Genomic DNA, 21,305 nt, shown 5'->3' on the forward strand with positions numbered 1-21,305 from the left:
TGCCACAATCCGTCAATGAGAGAATAGTTTCGAAACCACTACTCCTTTGGAGATTTCTTCAGGAGGGGTCTGCCTGGACTGAAAATTGACTCTGATGGGGCTGATTCACGACTCAGGCTCTGACAAAGTGAACCCGGCGAACGTCTTCAGAAACTAACAGGAACCAGAGGGCACACGTGGAATCTGAGGGGAAGTGCATTTACAATCTAAGAACAGGAGTCACCCTTTTACAAAAAGTGTTGAAAAAGTCCAGCACAAAATATCCAGCAAAGCTCTCAAAGCTGATCTCCTGAGTTCTTTTTAAAAAAAAAAAACAGCTCGGTTAGCTCTTCAGTTCAATTAGCTACTAGCAACCAAACAAGCTAGATTGATTCATAACCTTCTTATGTGTGTTTTGGTCCAGATGCACAATGAAAATGTAACAATGTAGGACATAAGTGGCTTAATGGGCATATATGTACTGTAATGTTATTTACTTTTTTAAAAAGTGAGCAGATGGGTTTGTTGATTCTGAGTAGTGTTGTTCTTTGAGGTAACAAAATCCTAATTTCGGGTCATGTGATTTCATAGAACTGCCTGGTGCACAGTGTTTGGCATTTGAGTTATGTTTGTCCACATGAGTTGATTCAGAATCTTGCAACTGCAATTAAAAAAGTTGGGTTTAAAGAAAGACACGATTTGGGAAAAACATGGGAAATGGTGGGAAAACAGTAAAAGACAAGAGATCCCCTAGTTTCTACCGGTACAATGAAGGCAGAGGGTCTGTGTGAGAGGCTACCAAGAGAACGAGATGTTCAGCTTCACATTTCCACAGACCAGTCCAGAGAAACCAGGTAACTGGCTCTGTGAGGGTCGCCCAACCAGCCCAGAACCATGACATCTTTCTGATCACTCAGTGGTCAGTCTGTAGTGGCTACAGCACGAGAGGTTCCAGGAAGTAAAAGTCCAGGCAGCAGTGGAATTGCTGTATCTTGCCCTCTGCATAAAAATGATCTATATAAGTTATAAGCTGTTCAGGGGTAACGCTGACAGCTGACAGCTGAGAGATGAAGTTGCCACCTGAGGAGGTGGCCGAGTCAGTGATGGAATGTTTTAATTCACGGATAAATACCTTTTTGCCCTTGACACAGCAGAAGTGTGGTGATACGGGCTGGAATCTCCTGTAACACAGGAACGCCCTTGATGCGGACCGAGGGTAGTCCTACTGCCTGAGCGACACACTGACGGGGCTCTTGAGCCAACAGTTTTTCCATTCCTGCAAGCCAGCTTGGAAGTGTGGATTTTTCCAGCAGGTTCGATGCGAAACCTCGCAGTGCCAGGACTCCGGCAGGGCCGCCGTGCTGAGGTCTGGTCATGGCTAGCTTTTCCTCCTGACCTGAGCCCAGTAGAACGTACCTGGGACCACTGTGTGAAAGCCATCAACAAGAGGCAGCTAGGACTGGGCAGCCTGCTGCTGCTTAGGAAGAGAGGCAGAACATCTGACAGCAGTGTCGCATTTCATGCTGAAAACTTATCATGACCCTTGATCTGTATTTTTTCCACCATTCTTGTATTTTCCCATCTATTGTGCTAACCTGTCTATCAGTACAAGTCCTTGTTACCTGGTAACTATCACCAGTTTCATGCAAGGCTTTGCAGTTACTGAGCAAGCAGCAGGAATTCTGAATTAAAAGCTGACTTTTAATGTAAACTGACAGTACACATATTTAATTTAATTGTACACATAAGCCCTTCTGCTATATTTGTGATAAACCCACTATTAAGTATGATCATTTGAATCAGGACTGTACTGCAGAATGTGACGTACTACATGAGGGACAACTTGCAGTAGTACAGTATATAAATATAGCAGTCTCTCTGCCACTTTGCCTAGATAGCTGTCATCAAGAGAGTGTTACAGGCTCACATACAACTGTTAAATGCTTGTGTGGCATTATGAAAAAGGTCAAATGAGCAAATATGCTAACTCCCTCAAAATGTGAAAACACAGGAACCGGACTAAACCACAAAACATAAACTTTCAAAAATATTGTCTTATATTTTCCTACTATAGTTATGAGAAGTAAGGCTACATTAATAGGATTAAAAAAAAAACTCAGAGAAGTGACAACATTGACTGTACAGTATATGTGCTATGGAAAACTTCTTATTGGCGTATCACTAAGCACACCACAGTAGGTGCTATTAGTGGTATTTGTGGTATGCAGTCACTTCTGACTTAGCATAAAAGAATTTGGAGGCTTTCATTGAAGGTTATCATTTAAAGAGCTACAGTAATTAATTTGGTAGTGCCGAAAAGGAAAAGGCAGAAAAAAACTGTTATTAAAGATGTACATGACTTGCTTTTGTACTCATTCTCTTATGTGTACCCTTTCATTATGCCCCGTGTACAATGTTTTCTTAGAAGGCATGATGTTATCAGCAGAAAAGACAGTTAAAAATTGATGATATTCATCTTTTTTCATCCCCTCTGATACCTATCATTTGCCATGTTTCTTATACTTGCAACAGCAGTTTTTGTAAAGTTAATGCAGATGAATAAGTAATGGTATGTTACTCTAAATAATTTTTGTTGTGCGGACTGAAAGAATAGGGATTTCTGGGCTATGCTGCTTACATTGAATGGTAGTTACCCTTCATTCTGCTCTTTCTCAGCCACTTGCCTGCTCCATTGGCGCATCAGACAGTGATCATTTGTCTGACATGTGGCCTCGATTCACAAAGCTTTTACGTTTCCAAAAGGTTTGAACAGGGAAAGTCTCATTATACAGGCTATGTTACAAAAGGCCACTTCTGTTAAAGCAGTGGCAGTGGGCTGTCCTTATTGGGGTTGTACAGTGCCATGTTAAGGGGTTTGAAAAGTACAGGGTGACTATATTATCCTTTGCTTATGGTGGTAAAGATTAGACTGTGAAACCCCAAAAAGAGCTCAAGAGCTTTTTCAATCGTAGGTTCCAAACACAGTAAAACAAAAAGGGCAGGCCCAGTCTACTGGGAGATGGATAGGATAACAGCTGCGTCTGATGGGCTGCAGGGGGCTGATCTCTGGCTGTGCTCAAGAATCAGTGCAAAAGGAGGTGAAGCTGAGCAGGCAGGCGCTAGTGACAGCACAACACCTCTACCTCTTGGACTTTCTTTTGCTTTTATGTGTGTCTTTCTGAAGGGAAGATTTGATGCTGCGGATGAATACATTTCTGACCGATAAACTATTCAAAATGCAGTGTGCTCTTCTAATATGTAGCTAACTAGCTGTGAATGCTTTCAGACAGACTTTTTGTATCGCACAAAGGACTCATTTGTGTGCTTTTAATAATGACTGCATTCCAGATTCAATAGGACACTTTAATACTGTAAATGTGGGTAGTGCTTAACTGATCTGAAATCTGTGTGGCGAAAGACATCTGGCCACTCTTCTGACTGTGTTCCAGCTAGCTCCAGAGCTTCTCTGGTTATAATCCCCCCAGCCAGTTTGACCTTGAACTGGGCTTCGTTCGCTACACACTGGGGCCCGACCAGTGCGCATGCAGGCTGTCAGTCCAAATTTATCCCTTTTAATCTTCTCATTAACTACCAACAGTGTTAGCCTTGTATTGTTTTTGTAGAAATGTGCAATGTGTCCCCAAGCCCCTATAGGAGCCATTCAGCTTTCCCAGCGCACGTCTGCACTCTTGCTTGGGGTGTCTGCATCAGGCCCTGCATGGTGCCACAGGCAGAGCCTCTAGGTTCTCTTTTGGTTTGAGCTTGTATAATATACATGTATAAAATCACAGATGATAAGTACTGCCATCCTTTATCACCAACAGGGTTGCGTACTGATTTATTGAAAATGTGAAACTTTGTATCCAGCTTCCCATCATTTAAAATTGTATCTTGTCTTAGCAATAGATTAATTAAAGGTTTATTAACCTTACAAAGGTGAATGGTTATTTCTGTACATCCATAGATTTGTGAATAACACTTGCAGGTACTGTAATGGGGTTACTAGTACTTATATCTGCTGTCATTGTACATATTTAAATGAGTGCTGTATCATGAAGATTTGAATATTACTTCATTTCCTCATAGGTCATAGTATCCTGTGTTGTTGGTCTGCTGTATTACTTTCCAAAACTCAGTTATGGTTAATTATGAAATATTTCTCCATTACTAATAATTCTCTGGTAAAAAGCCAGAGAGGTTTGCTTTAGGTAAAGGTGTGGTCTTGGGTGACATCTCTTTCCGAACTCAGTAGGCAGAGCTTTAACCCCATCCCTGGTGCACACATTTTAAATACTGTTTTGCACAAATTTGTATTTAGCATAAAGAGAGGAACACGGGTATGGAGAACACAGGCCTCCTCTGCTGAGTTATAGGGGCAGGCCCACGGCTAGCATAGGATGGGAAAGGAGGCTCCTTTAACTTCTGGGAACTTTGTGTTGCAGGAAGGGCAGTGACACCTCTGGAGTCACGGCAGTGGGGTCTGTTTTAATCCAAGCCAGCGCAGTGTCATACCCGTATCATAAAGTATATCTTCCATTGTAAATGAAATTTTAAGGATTTTTAATGTCAATTTTAAGGTGAGGGAAAAAGCTGCAGAGACACGAGTATTTTCTAAGCACTAGTGAAATGCGACTGGTTTAATTTCACCTGTGGCTGTGGTGAAACAATGGCCAGTGCAGAGGTTCACAGGCACATCCCTATCAGTGCTATCTGATACACTGCCTAGCTGTCAGCGGCATAGTTATACAGCAACTGAGGATCATTACTGGGTAAATGCAAAATACCCATCCGTGGGCCATCTTAATGTTTCAGAAAATAACACCTCCGTTACCGAACGGTACAATGGGACCTTTCCTTTTCAGAAAGACTGGCAGGTGAAGCTCTGAGCTCTGTTCCAGGTCTGGGTCTTTGGGAGGTCCCTGTGTTATGAAGGGGAACGTGTGGCTCTAAAGAATACCTCCAGCAGACAAAGCTAGAAGAACCACACCTACCTGAAAGGGCCTTTTTTTTTAAAAAAAAAAGAGTTATGTAGCATGAAGTATTTTTGACACAGTCATTTATTTTAGCCAGGGAAAAGAAAATATTTAGAAAAACAGATCTGGCCAGCCAACTGGCTGGGAACTTGTCATCCACTTCTTGCGCTGGATTTTCTCTCTCCTCTTTTTTTTTCTTATTGGCCTGCGGAGTGCAAGCGAGTGCTAAACTGATCCAGGCCGCTGCTTCGCGATCCCGAGCCTTAATGGAGCTAATAACTCAGCGCAGCCCTCCGCTGGGCTGCCATGGAGACTGCTGTTTGAGACGCTCAAGATAACGGACTTCACGTGTAATTGAAACTCCTCCGGGCCCAATCAAGCCTAATGAGATTGAACATGGCCAGTGCCCTGCGGCTGACGTGGAGAAGACAGCCGTTACGACACGGATTCTTGCCTAAGAATAGATGGCAAGGTGCAGCGGGCCGCCGGATGTCACTGCTCTCGGTCTGCTTGTGTCCCACTGCAAATGTGAATCACCTGCCATTCATCTGTGACGAGAGAAACACGTCAGATGGAAAACGGAATGAATTTGTAATTCATCAATTTGCACAGTAACCGCGTGAAATGAATTGGCATGGCTGCATCCGTGTATGTACTGCGTGAGTGCTGATCTATAAAAGACAGGTCCCTGGGAATCGGTAGTTAAGAATTAATTAAGTGGATTTCCAAGCTGCAGGAGGTGTACTTTGCTTTACAGGATGTGAGGGAGCTTCAGTCAGCGACTGAATATGTACTAAAAGTGCAAGAATTGTACTCCCACCTGCAGCTTTTGCTTACAGCATGAAAATAATAGCTCAGTGGTTTTGCTCCTTCTTAGGAATGGGAGAAATCTGCTGGTGTTTGTCAAGAAGACTACGGATCAAAGATTTCAATAGGCAAAAGACAGACTGTTTTTATTTTGCCTGCATCTCATGGACAGTGGTAATTCATGGCCTTACAAACAAGAGGAGTGGAAGCTGATTTAGTCTAGCACACCACCTCTTTTACCGAAGTGGATTCAGAGCAGTTGATGTAGAGTTCAGTAGGATGTTTGGGGCGCAGTGTCAGATGAACCCAGGCCTATAAAACATTATGATTTGGTGCGGTGGCTCTGTGGCTAAGGATCTGCGCCTGTGCTGTGGCTAGTAGGTTTCTGGTTTGTATCCAGTGGCCGGCAGAGGAATCCTACTCCGTTGGGCCCCTGAGCAAGGCCCTTCACCCCAGCTGCTCCAGGGGCGCCGTATAAATGCCTGACCCTGCGCTCTGACCCCAAGCTTCTCTCCCTGACTGTGTGTCTCCTGGAGAGCAAGCTGGGGTATGTGACAAGACAAATTCCTAATACAAGAAATTGTATATGGCCAATAAAGTGATCTTATGTTATGTTGAAATGCTTGTCTCTGACTGGGACTTGGACAGTCCAAGTCGATTGAATGGTTTCCACTGTGGTCGGAAGGCATTGGTCTTTCTTTAATGTCTTCTCTTTTGCATGTGGGAGGGGTTTGTGAGCTGAGGTATCACCTTCTGATAATCACTTCCAGTTGCTAGTATAATTTGAATATGAAAAACCTCCTAAAGTGCTGTTTAATGATACCTGATAATACCTGGAGCACTAGGCCCATGCAGGGCTTTGTCTGTGGGCACTTCACTTCCACAACTGTAACACTTTCTGATAGAGTATTGTGCAAATGCAATCAAAACACAGAAGCATTGCAGTTGCTCGCCTGTGCTGAATGTCAGATTCCTCTACCTGTGCCGATTTTCTTTCCCCAGTATGAGAGTGCAAAGTCTTTTTGCAAAGAAATCGTCATTGCTATTCTTCTATATTAACAGCTTAAAAGATTCACAGTAACAGAGGTGGGAGGGGAAGGGTTTGAATGTTGCACAGGTTGGGCCACATAGTGTTTTAACCAGTTGTGTTCAGAACTTCACTGTAAGTCAGTCATTTTAGTCCAACAACTTGCTTCCTTTCAATTACCTTTGAATCTTCTAACTGAATTAGGTTATTCAATAAATGGTCTAAAATTTACTGCAAATTAAAAGTTTGTAATTTCAGCATGTAGATTTGAAAACCGAAATATTCTTAAAGGTTAAGCCTATGATTAAGATTTTCTTAGCTTTAAATTAAAACCATATCCCCTGTGTAAATAATTAAGGTGCAATTATGAATAGGCTTGCGTTTTGTACCTTGCCACCTTCATTATTAATTCATTAAGCAAACGTTCGCGGCTTCGTGATATACAGTTACACTTCTTTAACCTTTAATCGGGATTCATTCATCACTTATCCATAAAATGTTAATGGCATGCCATTGAATTTTAATGTGACCCATTTTCCTTCCTCCATGTCATCGTTGGGAGGCTTGGCACAACGGGGAGCTCCTACAGAACAGATTCACAGCTGTGTCATTTTGTGACGCGCCTAAATACATTAAATCTTGGAACTGCTGCTTTGTTTTGGAAATTACGCTGAAACAGAACTAAAAATGCCTTAACAAATGGTGAAAACAGTACCAATAACTCCCAGTTCTCTCAATTTACTTCACCCAAAAGTAATAGCAATATACAGTCTAGTCTTTTTTATCTTAAGTAGTAATGCGTAGTTTCCGTATTTTCGCTACAACAAGGCCCATGATTTTGCACTTTCATACCCGCGTTTTCAAGGTACGAAATTCGTTGTGTGTGCTGTATCAGTTTTCACGAAGACACACGCCTTTCTCACTTTTATTATACTGTATATTTTTGTTTGAATTCTGTACTGTGCCAGGCTAAAGAGGGTCATGAAAAACGTGTTTTAACAATTTAATATTCAGTTAGCAATGAGCAATTTTATAAACCTTGGGCACAAATATGAAGGTTTACATGAAACGTAACGACAATTTAATTTTACGTTTATGATTTTTTTAAGGATGAATTGCCTTCTCAAATGGCGGCAGAACCGATGTCGTTTGCGTCAGTAAGAACGCCAAGGCCATTACCTGTCACCTAATTATCCTTCTGTATCTATTTTTTAAATATCACCTATTAGGAATTCATATATACATCCGAACGGAAGTTGCAGACACATTAAAATGTATAACTGGAATTCGGCAGCGTTAATTACATTGAATTATCAAATGACTAGAGTGTCGTTTTTGCCGTACATGTTGAAGGTAGATGTTCTCTGATGAAAATGAAATTCACATTTATGTAGAGTAATTATACTCGGTTCCTTATGATTCCTTATTGTTTTATATCCGTAAATAGACAGCAGTAATTAAACCCAGATAATCAGTAATGAATTCTTAATGAGATATTCCAAAGCATCGCAATAAAAAAAAGGCATGTTCAAATTTTTGTCGTTGTACAATGTAGGCCTGGCGTGTCAAAGCACTTGCCCAAGACGGGGCAAGATCAGAGGATGAGAGGGGCAGTTGGCCGGTAGGGAAAGAGCAGTTGGGAGATACAAGATTGGAGTCAGGAGTCAGCAAGGCTATGGAGAGACGAGGTTGGAGGCAGGAGGCAGCAGAGCTGTGTCGAGTCCGGATAGGAGGCAGGAGGCAGCAAAGTTGTGAAGCATATGTTTGGATGAGCTTGGGTGGACAAACAACAGAGGCAAGGACACCAGCTAAGACCAGTGGGACAGAACCAGGGACTTGACTCGGAGCTGAACAGAACAGTTGGTAAGCAATAGGTGTAGTCTGTGAGTAGTGCTGTATTGGTAGTTCTGTATATGGAGGGAGGACTGTATAGTTCATATGCCCAAATATTTGCATGGACATGGTTTGCACAGTACTGCCGGATGTTGCCTGGGGCGTCAATCTTAGCTGAGGGTATCATGCTATTGTTTACTGATTTGCTATTTTAAGACCTGGAGCAGTCAGGTCTAATGGACCAGCGCTGTGCAGGAGACACGGTTTCTATGGCTGTAGCGAGGGAGTCACATTCACCATGAAAAACAGGTCAGGGAGAAAGCGGAAACTCCCTTTCACGTTGCTGAGGAGAGATGCAGATTCAGTTTAGGGACATATGCTAACCATTACTCTGAGTGTGAGGTAATGGCTTATGTGCTCAACACTTCTCAGGGTGCCTGACAGCAGAAGAAGTGAAAATGTACTTCTCTTGGAATTTGCCAAAGCTGGAAGCAATAGAAGGCTTTGCAGTGCGTTTTTCCGGACCTCCTGGTACATGCAGCTAACCCTGTGGGGCTCATCAACTTGTGTATGTTGGTGCCATTTTTTAGGAAAGCTAGATCCACATGAAAGCACCTTGATAATGCGGTGCGGCTTGGATTGTGCTAACCGGTGTGACATATGCAAGGTTTTTTACATAGATGTTCAGAAAAGAAGAAACTGCAAGATTATGAAACGGAACACGAACCATTTCTGCACTCATGACGGCCAAGGATGATGCTTTCTTCGGTCATCTCTTTCTGCTGCTTGGCCCCTGGACTTGAGGCCTGACCTCTTAAATCCCTGCGTGGGCAGGTCTCACCTCTGCCTGGAACATGTGCAATCAACAGGCCTTCTGTTTACACCTGCACAAAGGGCGACATTCATGCATCGTTGGTTACATTACTTATTTATTCCACCCCCACATTGGAAGTTTCCTGAGTGCTTTTTATCTTGGGACACACAGTTAAGAACACCAGGGAGGTTACATGGGAGAGGAGGCTGTTTGACCCATCTAGCCCATAGTTGATAGTTCATTGATCCCAGGATCTCCTCTAGGCTTTTCTTGAAAGAAGCCAGGGTATCGGCTTCAAAAACACGCCTGGGTAGTCCGTTCCAGACTCCCACAACCCTTAGCGGGCTGACTGAGACGTGATGTCATTGCATTCCTGGCGCCGAGGCTGATACTCCTTACTGGCCACAGGCTCGGCCTTTTGGATGCCAGCTTTTGCTCACGGAGGTTAAGACTGCAGGACGCAGTGAGGGCTGGTCAGTGCAGCGGGGCCTTCGTACAGACTTTGGCTATTGGCTATTCTCATGGATGAAACAGAAGCCCAGTGCCAGTTGGAGGTGGCAGTGGAGGCCTGCTATGGTGTCAGATCTGTATTGCGTGGTACATCTAGAGTAGCTGCTTGATTTTTTTTTTTTAGAGGTGCTTTGGTTTAAAATGATTAAACATCGGTTCGCTAAAACACTGCTTGTTTAAAAAGATTTTTCCTGTTTTGCACATCTTAAATTGGCTCATATACTAGTAGTTGCGTAATTTCTGATATTTTACATTATATCAGTGGGTAACCTTGAATGATTCTGTTTGCAAAAGAAGAGAATCCGTAATCATGTTTATCCCAGGTCCAGTGTGTACTCTCTGTGTCATTGTGAAATGTGACACATTTTGCCTGGATTTCCCAAGCTTTACAGATTTAAATTGTTAGAAATGTGCGGCTGCACATTAACCTACACAGACAGCACTTCAAGGAGTGATGAAGTCCGCACTACAGGTGCCTTGCTCTTCTCTGCCTGATTAGACATACTGTAACTAGCACAGAGCATGCAGACCCCAATTTATGAAACAGCATGCCTACAATAGCTGTTGGTCTTTCTGGCTGGTTACCCTGTTGGATAATAAATTCAGAACCTGCATTAGACAGACAGGGTTAACCCCCATACAGGATTAGCTCATATTCAAAATATCTTAATTCTCTCAGCAAGGAGAGTAATGTTAAGTAAACCTAGAATTCAAAGGAAGTAGTGGGAGTAAGGAACCCTTTTTAACTTTGAAATGCAATTAGGAGACTGAATGAAGGAGGTGAATAATGCCGGTTTAGCCCCGTCATCCCGACCACATTGTGAGGATGCATTACAGTGTCATGTAATTGCAGGACAGAGGCTGTGCAGTGTAGTAGTGATGAGTGCCTGGCAGATCTTCCACTGGCCTCAATGCAAATGTACTTTCCAGTTTCCTAGGAATTTCTCCTGGGCATATCCAGACTTGATCGGTTGCATTTCAAAAGAGTTTTGAGGTGGCGTTCGCTGTGAAACCAGAAGGTACTGTGTGTGTAGAAACTGAGTGTAAGCCCACAGTGCTGTCCATGCGCAAGGTTGGACACTGCTGCTAGATCTTCTTTGGAGCCTGGGGTTTCTGGAGGTTGTGAGAGCTCTCTCAGTGGAAACTGGGGGAGAAGGAGCCCCCTTTTTCCTGGACATTCAGGAAGGGGAGGGGGTACTGAGACTATGTCATCCTTGCCTACTACTACTAATTCTTCAGCCTTATTGTGTAGGAGAAATGGAGTATGTAGTACCAGAACTGAAAACGTTTTTTCAGAGCTACCTCATGACTTGTTGAAGGCATTTAGTATGTAGTACCTCCCATTTAATTTAAATGCATTATGAAAATGTGCCAGGGGCAACCCATCCATCTTGTTTTACAAGGATTAATCCACTTAGTGGAAGCAGCATAAATATCTGCCTGTAGTGTGTTTTTACACAGTTGTCATTATTAATGCAACAATCATTCACCTATCCAAGCATTATCAGAAGCCTCTTACCCGTGTGAGGATCACCCTTTAAGCACAGGGCACATGGTGAGAGTACACCCAGTAAGCAATGCCAGTCCATCAGAGGGCACAAACGGACCTGCAGGAACAATCCAGAGTAATCTAATAAGCATGGATATGGGGTGAAACTGGAGAACCTGGATATAACCTACAGTATGAAGAGAACCTGCTTAGTCCATGCAGCAGGTGTCTGGGCAGAATCAAGAACAGTACCCAGAAACTATGAGGCAGCCACTGTGCCACTGTGATGCTGTAATGCAGTATCTGTAATATTAACTGTAAAATCTTTGGAAAATGATAGACTGATCTCTAATAAATTCACTGATAACTGTACAGTGCAGTTCAGTCTGCTCAAAATATTTATTGAAACAATAGTTTCTGTTGGTATTTACCTGTTTTTCTTTAGTTGAGTTTTTACTTTATAAAGAAGACTTTTTGTTTGTTTGGCCTGGTTACATAGTAAAGGATTCCAAGTGCTTCTCCTTAGCCAAGTAGTGGGTGGCCAATAGATGTCACCTATTTCACGTGTGCGACTGCAGAATCCCTGCACAAAACACCGGCAGAGGAAGACTGTGCCTCTGTTCTGCAACACTTCTTCCAGCCCAGGTGATGAAGGCCCTTCTGTACACCGTCTTGATCGTGATTCAGCCAGCAGTCCAGATAGAGTAAAGTTAGGTGAGGTTGCCGTGCTCAAAGTCTCGTGTAAAAAGCACACTTTGGCTGTCAGGATGTGCAGATGCAACTCGGGCACATCACAATGAAGAACAAGAGGAAATAGGCAAATACATTTCTTGCCCTTCATTTAATGCACCTGCAAATGACATTTCTGACATTTGGCAGGAATTTGCTGTTCTTCATTGGAAGGGAAAAAATTGCATTAGTATTATTTGAAATTTCCATCAGCTTCCAGGAAACCTATTAAACAAATATTGTACTAGCTAGCAGTAGTGTTGCTATAGTTTCAAGCCTGTGACTGTTTTTTTTTTATCCTGATGTGTTTCTAATGAAATAAAGGGAATGTGTGCTTTAAAAAAGATCTAGCTACTTAAATGAGCTCTAAGGAGGCAGGAATAGTATTGCTTTGCGGCAGTTGATTGCAGTGTTCTTTGTACAAAAAATAACATAAAATTAAAAATGGAAAGGAGGCTGTTAAGAACCCCTGTTTAGTTTGTAGTAGCTAATTAATCAGAGGAACTCATCCAGCGGTTTTATAGTATTGGCTTTAACAATAGGTTGGTTTACTTTGTTCCAAACCCCTTTATAAAAATCATTTTATCACATCATTTTTCAACTGTGAGTAGAGCCTGTAGTTAAATATCTTGAGTTATTAACTAGTGATAAAAAAATCATCTCAGACCCATTGGGGTTGAGCTGTGCTGCCCGATACAGTTGTTTTGATACAAAACAAAGCCAATAGAAAAAGTCTGCAGTCGTGTACAGAAGTCCCAGCATTGAACAGTCCTTCCCTGTTGCTTAGCTGTATGCACAGTGCCAATGTACCCACACACTTTCTCCTATCTTGCACAACTCTGCAGGATTTCATAATCTTCACTATTTTGTTACCATATTGTCACTATATGTAAACCACTGCAGTCAGTCCAGCTCTTTACCAGTTTTATTTGGGGTCTCAAGGGACATAAATCCAGCAGGTTTTCTGCGTCTCATTAAATCACTAACAGCTTCAGACCTGTTACGGAGAGGTAAGATGGTGGGTCTTTTGAAGCATCCATGTGAACTGTGTAACCCTGTGGCTCCAGTCCTGGGACGCTGCTGAATTAAATCAGGTGCTGTTCTGTGGCCCTTGAGAACCATTGCTGGATCCCCTATTCCAAGCAGACTTGAATCATTTTAGCCGCTTATCCAGTTCAGTGTCATGGTGGCCCATAGCCTCAATAGTCCTGAGAAGCATTGGACGCAAGGCAGGGTATACCCTGGGCTTAACGCCAGTTCATTACAGGGCACACACAGACACACACGCACTCACACCAGGGCCAGTGTCCCCAGAAACCAGTTAACCTGCCAGTATGCCTTTGGACTGTGGGAGGAAACCGGAGCACCCAGAGGAAACTCAAGCAAACAAGGGAACAACATACAGACTCCACACAGACAGCGCCGCAAGTGCAGGATTGAACCCAGGGCCCCAGTGCTGCGAGGCAGCAGTGATACCCCCTGTGCCACTCTGCCACCTGTGCCACACATTCCTCTGGTTCTTTTTTTTCCTGAATTGGTAAAAGGAGGAGCTGTGGTTCAGCCTCTGTGCCCTGCTGTGCCGCCTCCTGACTGTACAGTATGAGTCCGGTCGTGTGTTGAAGAGGCGGTGCGCCAGCGCTCAGTGCAGTAGGTGGGGCTGCGAATGGGCCCTGAGGCAACCAGCTCTACAGAATCAGACAAAGCAAGAAAACGCTTAAATAGTGTGTGAAGAAAAAGCCACACCAGTCTTGTACCACAGCCTTTTAAAACACCGTCAGCAGTGGAGTGGGAACTCCATGGGTGGAACATGGGAAACGTGCAATATCGGCACTTTATTGGCAAAGCCTTAGCTTAGGATTTATTGCCTTTTTTTTCGTTTTGGTCCGTTTCCAAAACAGTAGTCGAAGTCTCTTTGCTCTCCCCCCTGGGGGATGGCCTGTGTGAGAGAGACTTTGCTCCTTCCACTTCCTCTCAGTGTTACCCTTCACAGAGCTGCTTGCGTCAGACTCGATGAGGACGCAGCTTCTGCGAAGGCGCGGGGCCCTCCCCGTTCTCACTGCAGCGCCGCGCTCTCCTGGGTCCCTGCCCACGCCACCACGCTGCAGAGCCTCGGAGCTTCCTCTCCCGCCGTCCTCACCTAAAGCCAGCAGCCATGTCAGCCTGCAGCTCCCAGCTGGCAGCCCCACTGCAGCTCAGCAGGTGGGAGCCTGGCCAGTACCTGGAGGGGAGACCTCCTGGGAAAGCACAGGTTGCTGCTGGAAGAGGTGTTAGTGGGGCCAGTAAGGGGGCGCTCACCCTGCGGTCTATGTGGGTCCTAATGCCCCAGTATAGTGATCAGGGACACTCTACTGTAAAAAGGCGCCGACCTTCAGATGAGATGTAAAACAGAGGTCCTGACTCTCCGTGGTCATTAAAAATCCCAGGGAGTTTCTCAGAAGAGTAACCCTGCGTCCTGGCCAAATTTCCCCCTGGCTGTTACCAATCATGGCCTCCTAATAATCTCCATCTCTGAACCGGCTTCATCACTCTGCTCTCCTCCCCACTGAGAGCTGGTGTGTGGGGAGCATACTGGTGCACTGTGGCTGCCATCGCATCATCCAGGTGAGGGGTACACACTGGCGGTGCTAGAGGGGATCCCCATTACCTGTAAAGCACTTTGAGTGGAGGGTCCACAAAACGCTCTGTATAAGTGTAAGCAATCGCACTGTAAACTGAACTCCCGAACTACTGCGGCGAAGGGGGACTTTAATGTGGCATCTCTGAGCCGGGGCAGTTACACACCTTGATAGCAAATGTGTGCATGCAGCTCCTTGGACCGGTTGCATCATTTTGCACGAAATATGCACATTTTTAATATTAAAAAACCTTTAATTACAGTGGCTAAGGGAAACTAAAAAATAAATTTTTACGATTGGTCACTTCAAGAGCGAAAAAGCTTGTAGTTTATTCTCATGAATTGACTTTTTAATGTGCAGGAATATTTTTGTGTATAAGACTGCCAGTGTTAAAAATCTGTTAATGGAATAATGTTGTTGCACTAAAATAGAGAAATTCCAGTATTGCTTTGCTAACTTAACCTACACCACATCTACAGCCCAGAGACAGAGCAACCCTATTTGTTTGTGCTGATGTTGTCGTCCCAATTCTGCGTGCCTTTCCAGTGTGCTTAACAGTATAATAAAATTCCAGAAATGTATATTGTTTGTTTTACTGTGCCTGCCAGTGCACTAGAAATATTGTAGAAAGCTGTTCTCTAAGTTCCTTGCTACCAAGAAGACCTTGCACTGTCAACCAGTGGTGCTGTGTTTGCCTGCTTGTAGGTAATCATCTGTGTTCTTTAGTCACAGTGTTGTTTTCAGTGTTTCTCTCCTATTGTCAGTGCATGTGTTTGGGGATGCACTTTGCTGGTACACAGCAAGTATGAAAGGCTTGTTTGGAACCCTTGTTTTCTTCCCCACTGCACTTCCTTGTAGTTAATCTTGAGACGCTCTTTGAAATAGCAGTAATTTCTTGAAGTACTTAATCCACATAGAATTTGAATTGGGATCAACAGCAAAGGATACTGACCCATTGCAAAACACTTACCAGCTGTGAAGTAAATTTCAGATGACTCGGATTAGTGCTGTCAAGAGACGGATTTGCCTTCACCAGGAATATTGCAAGCATGTCTCGGACGCCACACGCCTCAGGGTTCAGGCCACGCGTGTTTTATGCTGGGCTAGCATGTTAGCCTTTGGCGAGGTAAGGTTAAAAACAGACCGTGCTCTTGGAAAGCACGGAGAGGCAAAACAGCTTTTGGGCTCTAGGGTTTCATTCCTGACACTGGCGTTTATGTATCATCTTTTTCAAATCTTGAATAAGATCCAGACCACTGGTGCTAGTCTGGGTGCCTGCCAGCTCTCGTTGAGCTGCCCCTCGAAAGATGTTTTTCTTTCTCTGTGTTGCCCTAGTTTTTCATAAGCAAAGAAGAATTTGAAACCTTCAAGAGGCACTCTGGGTGCAGCAGAGAGCCGTAGTTAACATTTGGGTCTTTTAACTGTGGGGTTGTGGGTTCAGTTACCTGCTGCGTTCGTCCCTGTTGGGCCCCTAAGTTTACCCAGCCGTGCAAATATACGCCCCCCCCCCCCCGTGTCGTTTGATGGACTAGCAATCCCTCCATCTGCTTAACGCTACAGCCAGTGGAACCGGCTCCAGTCGGATGAGCCCCCAGGCCGGAGCAGGGGCATCACCTCTTATGAGACACCTGAGCAGGTGGGTGTGTGGGCTGAACAGTGCCCTTGAGATGCCTCAGGGCAGGGAAGTCCAGCCAGCCAAGGGAAGGACACATGGAGAGTGCCGCGTCTGTCCCGATACCGACACCGTCCCGCTGTGAACTAGCCACCTTGACCTCTTCTGCTCAGTTCACGCCTCAGCCTGCTCACTCCCGTCCGCTGGAGTCGGAGTGAGCTCTTAACCCCGCAGTTTGAAGTGCTAAGACGTGTAACAACAGCCGTGGTATCAGGATTGCTGTTCCGACAAGCTGGCCGTACCCATCGTGAAAGTCAGGTGCAGGGCGTCCGTTCCCCGCTCTGGTGCGCGATGGCCTCACTGAGGTCCTTGAATCACAGGGTCACCATTCGTGTGGCCGGGCTGGGGTTCAGCGGCCCGGGCGCCCCAGTGTGCGCTGCAGGCTGGGGGTATCGTGACTCGGCCCAGAGTGGGGAGAGCCTGGCGCTGCCCCCAGGGTGCAGGGTGAGGTCCGGCTGCCGAGTGGTCCTGCTCCTCTTGTCGTCCCCTCTTCGCGCTCAGTGCAACACCTCGAGTCGGCTGAAGTCGTCCTGGATGGAGGTGTCAGCTCAGCAAGCACACAGTAATGAGCTGGACTTTCAGACCTCTCTACTTCAGCTCGGAATAGTGGCTGAGATTTTAATGTGCGTTTATCTGTGCAGTATAATGTAACAGTTTATGTATCTATAAATCCCTGCATTTTCCAGCCACTTCATCTAGTTCAGAGTCGCAGGGAAGCCGGAGCCTATCCTGGCAAGTGACAGGCACATGGCAGGGTACACCCTGGATGGGACACCACTCCATCGCAGGACACATACAGACACAAACAGACACGCACACCAGGGCCAATGGACCTACCAGCATGTCTTTGGACTATGGGAGTAAACCGGAGCACCTGCAGGAAACCCATGAGTAGACTGGGAGAACATACAAACTCCACACAGACAGCACCCCAGGTCTGGAACTAGGCTCGGCGCCACAGCGCTGCAAGGCAGCAATGCTAACTACTGGACCACAATGCTGCCCCCATGGTGATCATGTATGGAATGATTGTATATTAATTAATAACATTCAGAAAATGTAAAAATCAAAGGTGACTCTTTAGTTGTAGACTGCACATCTGGCATTGGCAGTCAGTGTATCAAATTGATTAATTCACTAGAAAGTAATCTAGCCTTAAGTATAGGTTTCTAGGGAGAATTTCTTAAACGTAGTGTGGGAATAACATAGTATAGTTAATAGCGTATGTCTGAAACTGCGTGCTGGGAAATTATCATTGTAACTGTTCATCATTCTGCCATGAAGAATGTTTCAGTTCTTCGGTTTAAGAACTACAGAAAGCTGAATGTTCCTCCACAAGCCATTTGTGTCCAGAAAAGATAAATAACATGCAGTTTCATAATCTTATTATCCTATAATTCCATTGTGTTTTTTTTTAGCTAATGAAAAATGCAAATCCTGCAGCTTGGCATCTTACAGAGGGTCTTGGTGGAAAGAGTTCATTTTTAAATATAGTCACTGACTAATTGCATTTTTTTTAAGGCTCCCTATTTAAATTGATCTGTGCAACTGCGGGATTTATACTACAAAAGAGCAATCTTGCGGTCTAAGTGAAATTGTGTTTTTTCAATAAAGCAGTGAATACATAAACAAACCTGAAAAGAAACAGAATTGAAGCATTTGTTTCAATTAAGGTCTGTCTGAACACTATTGTTCCAAAATAATGACCTGTTGAATAAGCCAGCAGAGCATTAGAAAACTGGCATCCTGTAGTCTCTAGCCCTTTTCTACTGCAGAAAATGTTCCACATATTGTGTAGCAGTAATCTCGTTCTTTTCCATGTGCAGAGAAAAGCCACATTGTTTTCTTAACTGTAATATAAAGTTAATAACATTTTGATTGGATTACATATACATCCTGTAAAATAACCTGTTAATCCCTCAGACTTTGCAGCGCTTAATGGTTTACTTCATTCGTACATCATTGTACTGCACCTCTGGCACACTCCACGGATTTAATTAAGACCCAGCAAGCTTCCTGTTTAATAAGCCTGTGTTTGCTAGTGAAGTCACAAAGCCAGAAGAGAACGAAAAGTGCCACCGAAGAGCCACGTGCTCCCTGGAGACAGGAATGGAACGGTCTGAAATGCGGATTTGTCAGGCTCTTGTGGTCGTGGGCTGTGTGTTGTCAGGGAAAGGCAATGGTTTTCTTTGGGTGTTGCAATACTGTGCTACAGGGATAAGAGGGTTTGGGGAGGAACACATGCACAGGAACCCCCCCCCAGTGCGGTAAATCACAGTTTAAGCTACATGGTATTTCAGTGTCAATAAGCTTTATTTACATGGAAATCAGCCATAGGTATTCCACAAAACTTGCAAGGACTGAAGAAGAGAGCCGTGGTGGTAACATGTGGAAGTAAAATTGAAATAAAACATCAGCAGAGATCATTAAAAAAGAGGGAAAAATGTCCTATAGAAGTTTAAGGAACTCTGCAGAAGAGTTGATATTTTTATAAAGGTTATTTATAAACATTTTGACTCAGTTTGCAAATGGTGTGTGTAATTCTGGTCTTGTTGCTCTTGGCCTGCCTCAGGCTGCAGGGCTCTCAGGCACACTGTCTTCAGTAAAAGAGCATTGTCAGAAGTCACCCTGTGATGTGACCAATTATAACAGGCTGTGAGCCTTATAGATGCCCCTAGAAAACCTCTCTTAAAAGGGGCTTATTAAAACTTTTATTCCTGATTTTGATTAGAGATGTGTCTGTCGTGTGACCCAGCTTTCTGTTCACCTTGGATCTCTCTGGCTCACTTTAGTGTTGTAGCATACAGACTTTCTCTTTGTGCTGGCTCCCTGGGCTTTGTACTGTAGGTGTTTTTACAGGTCTTGTCTAGTGGTCTAGCTTGTACATAACCTTCTGTCCTGATTGCATTTTATGGCCACGGTGCATCCTTCAGATTGCAATTAATCGATTACATCTTTCACATCTTGCTGATTGTTGAAGCAGGTTGAGCTCGTGAGCTGCTGTGCTTGCCTGCAGTCAGATCCCTGCAGGAGTTCTCCTGTGGCCGTTTCAAGCAACTGCGAGGAGCTGATAGGGAAAAATGGGCAGCAGTTGCGGTAATGAAAAACCGAGGCGGGTTGAAAGGGACCTTAGATTTTAATAGATGTGTGATGGACACGTCACTTCTGAGCACTTAGTGGTGTGCTACTCCACAGGCACGTTTGCTAATGTGTCTCTAATAGTGCATCTGTTGCTGTGTCACTGGCAGTACATGAAGGTTAGTTCACCCTTCTGTTTTTCACAATTACATCGACTGTAGATGGGCATGAGTGGCGCTTATTAGAGATTCCACTTACAAAGAACAAAATGTTCCTAAAAGAGGAGGCCATTTAGATCACCTACTGTAGTCCATTTGGAAGTAAACAGCTAATTGATCCCGGGATCTCTGCCAGCTGTTTCTTTCTGTGTAAAAGAAACCAGGGTTTTGACTTCAACCTCATGGCTAGGAAGCTGGTTCTCTTTAAAGAATTGTAGATCTAGCTAAGGAACTGTGGATTCAGCTGCAGGAAGGCAAAACAATATATTGTTCTCGCTTCTGCCCTCCAAAACCAATTGTCTTTCTTTATTATAGTGACAAACTGATGGGTAATGTTTTTTTGCACAATTCCAAAGGGTCTCCTAAAACAATGCTGTGACTGTGCGGAGGGGGTTGTTGTGCAAGCAGTTGAACGGTTTTCATTAAGATGTCTCGTTTTATTGAGCACTACCCCTAAGCACTGTGAAGAGATTCACCCAGTGTGGTCAAGGGCCATGTCTAACCCAGTGAAGACAGCTGACCAGAGTGCCGGAGTGAGCACGGGCTTATTTTACACAGAGCTCTTTGCCTGGTCACGACGTTGAAGGGCAGCAAAGCTCCTGAGGGCGTCTGTTTAAAAATATACATATATTTTAGTTTTTGGTGCTTTTCATTCTGTGGGTTGTTTTTGTTAATTTCTAGTGAGAAGCTTATAGAGCACAGCAGCCTGCGGCTACATCGCATGTCTCATGATCGGGTCCTCTTTGTCCGGGCAGGGGTTCAGCAAACACAACCGTTTCTGTTCATCCTCTTTTCTGCCCTGCCGTGTCACTGTGGATGAAACTGCCTGAGGAAGAGTGTGCAAACGATGGAGCTCAGATTGATTGCCAGTCGTTAAAAGTGGCTCATTGAACTTCCATCCATTTTCTAACCTTAAATTTGGGGCAGCCGGAGTCTATCCTGGCAAGCAACAGGCACAAGGCAGGATACGCTCTGGATAGGACGCCAGTCCATCACAGGGCAGACACAGACATGCACACACTCACACCAAGGCCCATTAATTAAGAGCCAATTAATCTACCCATGTGTCTTCGGACTGTGGGAGAAAATCTGAGTACCTGGAGGAGACCCACAGAAACTCGTGCGAACATCACGCAGATAGCACCCCAGGAATTAAACACAGGGCCCCGGCTCTGTGAGGCAGCAATGCTAACCACTGCGCCACTGTGCCACCCACTCTTTGAACTTCTGTTATCCAAAAGGTGTTTTGTTCCTCTGTTATTGCAGTTATGTTACCAAGAGAGCCAGTTAATTACACAGAATGGCTATTGTAGTGTATCCATCTTGTTATGAAATTTGAATTAGGTGTCAGGTGTGCACTTGCCCTTTGGAATCGCGTATTATTTCTTTGTTTTATTTGTTCCTGAGTGGGGAAGGGCTTCACATTGTCACCCCTGAGGGCTGTGTGTGGAGCAGAGCTGTGGCCCATCAGAGATGTGCACTGAGGACACAGGTGGCTTTTCCAGTCCGCAGGTGGTTTGTTTTAGGGAGGCAGTGGAGAGGGTGAGGAGGGAGGTGAGCG

The 21,305-nt window shown here is 44.4% G+C and overlaps 1 protein-coding gene across 1 annotated transcript in view; it reads left to right on the plus strand.

Annotated features, from left to right (window-relative positions):
• Window positions 1–21,305, plus strand: part of LOC148814648 (serine/threonine-protein kinase WNK4-like) — a 71,556-nt gene that overhangs the window by 2,068 nt on the left and 48,183 nt on the right. The window lies entirely within an intron of this gene.

The sequence above is a fragment of the Atractosteus spatula genome, chromosome 26 (assembly GCF_055471065.1).
Source record: "Atractosteus spatula isolate fAtrSpa1 chromosome 26, fAtrSpa1.hap1, whole genome shotgun sequence".
NCBI lineage: Eukaryota > Metazoa > Chordata > Actinopteri > Semionotiformes > Lepisosteidae > Atractosteus > Atractosteus spatula.